Source organism: Carassius auratus, unplaced genomic scaffold (assembly GCF_003368295.1).
Source record: "Carassius auratus strain Wakin unplaced genomic scaffold, ASM336829v1 scaf_tig00022400, whole genome shotgun sequence".
In the NCBI taxonomy this organism is placed as follows: domain Eukaryota; kingdom Metazoa; phylum Chordata; class Actinopteri; order Cypriniformes; family Cyprinidae; genus Carassius; species Carassius auratus.
Genome location: NW_020525181.1, coordinates 1 through 4,387, shown reverse-complemented (window position 1 = coordinate 4,387; position 4,387 = coordinate 1). Strand labels below are relative to the sequence as shown.

Here is a 4,387-nt window from a genome sequence, read left to right as displayed (position 1 = left end):
GGCTCATATTAGTAACATTCTTCAAAGCTGTTAAATATCATGGAAAGTAATGGAAACTGCTGTAGGAAATGTAACTTAAATTTCAAGGTTTACAAATGAAAATATTGTCTTAAAAATGATTTCAAAAATACTTTGGTATTAACCATGAACAATAACAAGAGTTTTAATTCATTAGTCAAAAAGTTTATCTACTGATCTATATCTCCCACATACGATATCAAGAAGAATATTTCATGTTGTAATTAACTTTGTAGCTTCATAGGTTGTGTTCCAGATGAATGCTCTGCTGTTCTGAATGTTTTTCAGAACACATTTAGTAACAAACTACAGCTGATTTCAGGCTTTGTAAAACATCAGAAGCTTTAATCATTGTAAAATCTGTTTGTTGATCAGGTGTGTTTGGTGAATCAGTGTCAGTGATGGAGGGAGAATCTGTTACTTTAAAAACTAATGTCATGAAATACGTGAAGACGACGACATACTGTGGAAATTTGGAGCTGAAAAGTCTCAACTTTCTAAAATAAAGAAAAAGAAACAAATCTTCACATATAATGATACTGATGGGAGATTCAGAGACAGACTGAAGCTGGACGATCAAACTGGATCTCTAACCATCATGAACATCACAACTGAACACACTGGACTCTATGAACTAACATAAGTGGAGCGAAACTGTCATCAAAAACATTCAGTGTTTTCTGTCTATGGTGAGTAGAGATCATTTGATCTGACCTTAATTTCACAAATGCTGTCAAGTGTGTTTAAGTGTACTGGAAACCAGAATATTCCTAACACTATTTGCAAACCAGATTCCATAAAGTTGGGACACTGTACTAATTGTGAGTAAAAAAAGGAATAGAATAATTTAAAATCTCATAAACATATATTTTATTCACCATAGAATATAGATAACATATCAAATGTGAAAGTGAGACATTAGGAAATGTCATGCCAAAATTGGCTTCATTTTGGATTTCATGAGACAACACATTCCCAAAAAAGTTGGGGCAGGTAGCAATAAGAAGCCGGAAAAGTGAAATGTACATATTAGGAACAGCTGGAGGAAGAATTGCAGCTTATTAGGTCAATTGGGCAACATGAATTGGGTATAAAAAGAGCCTCTCAGAGTGGCAGTGTCCCTCAGAATCAAGATGGGCAAGGATCACCAATTCCCCCAATGCTGCAGAGAAAAACAGTGGAGCATATCAGGAAGGAGTTTCCAGAGAAAAATGCAAGAGTTTGAAGTTATCATCACTACAGTGCATAATATCATCCAAAGATTCAGATAGTCGGAACAATCTCTGGGTAAGCATCAGGGCCGTAAAACCATACTGAATGCCTGTGATCTTCGGGCCCGGTAGACGGCTCTGCATCACATATAGGAATGATACTGTGATGGAAATCACAACATGGGCTCAGGAATACTTCCGGAAAACATTGACGGTGAACACAATCCACAGTGCCATTCGCCGCTGCCGGCTAAAACTCTAAAGGAGAAAAAGAAGCAATATTTAAACATGATCCAGAAGCGCAGCTGTTTTTTTCTAGGCCAGGCTCATTTAAAATGGACTGTGGCAAAGTGGAAAACTGTTCTGTGGTCAGACGAATCGAAATTTGAAGTTCTTTTTGGAAAAACTGGGACGTCATGTCATCTTGACTAAAGAAGAGAAGGACAACCCAAGTTGTTATCAGCATCAGTACAGAAGCCCACATCTCTGATGTATGGGGTTTCATGAGTGTGTGTGGCATGGGCAGCTTACACATCTGGAAAGCACCATCAATGCTGAAAGGTTGATCCAAGTTCTAGAACAACATATGCTCCCATCCAGATGTCGTCTCTTTCAAGACCTTGCATTTTCCAACATGACAATGCCAGACCACATACTGCATCAATTACAACATCATGGCTGCGTGGAAGAAGATCCGGGTACTGAAATGACCAGTCTGCAGTCCAGATCTTACACTCATGGAAAACATTTGGTGCATCATAAAGAGGAAGATGTGACAAAGAAGATCTGAGACAGTTGAGCAAATAGAAGCCTGTATTAGACAAGAATGGGAAAAACATTCCTATTCCTAAACTTGAGCAGCTTGTCTCCTCAGTCCCAGACATTTGCAGACTGTTATAAAAAAAGAAGAGGGGATGCCACATAGTGGTAAACATGGCCTTGTCCCAACTTTTTTGAGATGTGTTGATCCCATGAAAATTAAAATGTTAAACTTATTTTTCCCTTAAAATGATACATTTTCTCAGTTTACACATTTGATATGTCATCTATCTTGTATTCAGAATAAAAAATAAAATAAAAAAAAATTTAACTTCCACATCATTGCATTCTATTTTTTATTCACAATTTGTACAGTGTCCCAACTTTTTGGAATCGAGTTTGTACATACTGAAGTTTGAAATCTGTTTATCATCTGATGTTTCCAGCTCGTCTGCCTGTTCCTGTCATCAGCAGTAACTCTTCACAACTGTTCTTCATCTCCTCATCCTCAGAGCAGAATTGTTCATTGGTGTGTTCAGTGGTGAATGTGGGTCATGTGACTCTCTCCTGGTACAAAGGAAACAGTTTATTGTCCAGCATCAGTGTGTCTGATCTCAGCATCAGTCTCTCTCTACCTCTGGAGGTGGAATATCAGGATAAAAACAGCTACAGCTGTGTGCTCAACAATCCCATCAGCAACCAGACTCAACATCTGGACATCACTCAGCTCTGTCACACATGTTCAGGTACAGCAGTGCTGATATTAATGTTGATTTAATCTCTCAGTTATGCAGTGCTATTGTTTGATAGTGTTTGTTGAAGATCAGACCGACAAATATACTAACACTAATTGCTAATTGTGTTCGTTACAGATCAGGGCCTATCTTTATTCTACATAGTGTTGATCTCTGCTGGATCTCTGTTGATTGTAGCTGCAGTCGTGATCTTCTGCATCTGCAAGAAATGTAGAAAAACAGGTCAGAAAAGTAAGTAATTAACACCTATATTGAAATATTTATCTCCAAGGCATACATTTCAATACAAGATCGAAAGCTTTGTGTTTTAACATGACTTTGATTATTGTTAATGCAGTTGTGATCCAGGAGATATACACAGCTGGTTTTAAACCAACATCTCGAATAATGGTAAGATCGTTCATGACTGTTGCAGTGAGTCAGTCTGATTGAAGCGTGTGTTAACAGATGTGGGAGGGTCTGACATGATCATATCTGGACTACATGTTTTATGCTATTTACTGTTTGCACCTCAGTGTAATTACTAAGACACAGTACATTAATTGGCACAAAGCAAAACATATTAGCAGACATAAAAATGTCATGTTTCCTCCAGATAATAAGATATGATTATTGATAAATTATGAGCCCGCATGAGTTTCTTTTAGGCAGTAAAGTTGATCTCCAGCGTGGGCCAGACTTCTGTGTTTGCACAAGCTCCACCCATTAGTTCACATTAATATTCTCTCTGAGGGATTTTGAAGCTATATGTTTTTATTTATTTATTTATTTTTTCTTGTAAATGCTGCAGCAGCATGTTCCTGATTGAGTTTGTGTTTCCTTTCAGAAATCTGAGGAGCCTGTGTATGGAAAATATCATCATAAACAATCAGTGATTATCAAATATCAGAGTTCACGTGGATGTTTTTCTTTTCTTTTTCTTTTTCTTCTGTTACTGTTATTTGCTGAAATGTTGCTGCTCTGTTTTAGTTTAATTTTGCGGTTTAATGAATAGCACAGCATCCATTAACTCAAAATGTTCTACTTTTCACCACACGGAAATGTAATAACTTCATAACTTCATCACACACAATATCAATATGCTCTGATGGATATTTTGGCAAATTTAGAATCATTCGTTTCGAACCAGTGATTCGGAGCACGTACCAAAAGTCACATTATTATTATTATTGATATTAATGGAACAATTTTAGATGAACAGAAATGGATCATAAAAAAAAAAAAAAAAGACACAATAATGTACCAGGTATTCTAAAAATATATATAGTACAAAAGAAATAAAAAAAGAATAGAAAACAAAACAAAAATGAAGAAAAAAAAACAGTGATCAAATATTTCTTCCTTTTTCCTACGACCGATTGAAGAACCAAAGAACCTTGTGATGTATGGCAAGAGCGTTATATGCAAAAAATCTCAAAAATCTCAATCTAACAATGCATTTATTATTTGACTAATATATATATATATATATATATATATATATATATATATATTATATATATATTATATATATATATATATATATATATATATATATATATGTAGTATCTTATTTACCATGAAAAATGTAGAATGTGATATGCTGAGTTTCGAAATTATTTGATATGTCAATGTCTCGCCGCTAGGTGGCGTTATCATGATGCT

General features: G+C 35.6%; 1 long non-coding RNA gene across 1 annotated transcript; it reads left to right on the top strand.

The window, feature by feature from the left end:
- The first annotated feature begins 2,670 nt into the window (after positions 1-2,670).
- LOC113077352 (uncharacterized) lies at positions 2,671-3,989 on the top strand. Its single transcript, XR_003281307.1, has 4 exons — positions 2,671-2,734; positions 2,861-2,974; positions 3,081-3,133; positions 3,570-3,989. It is a non-coding gene; the product is annotated as an uncharacterized LOC113077352 (long non-coding RNA).
- The last annotated feature ends 398 nt before the right edge of the window (positions 3,990-4,387 follow it).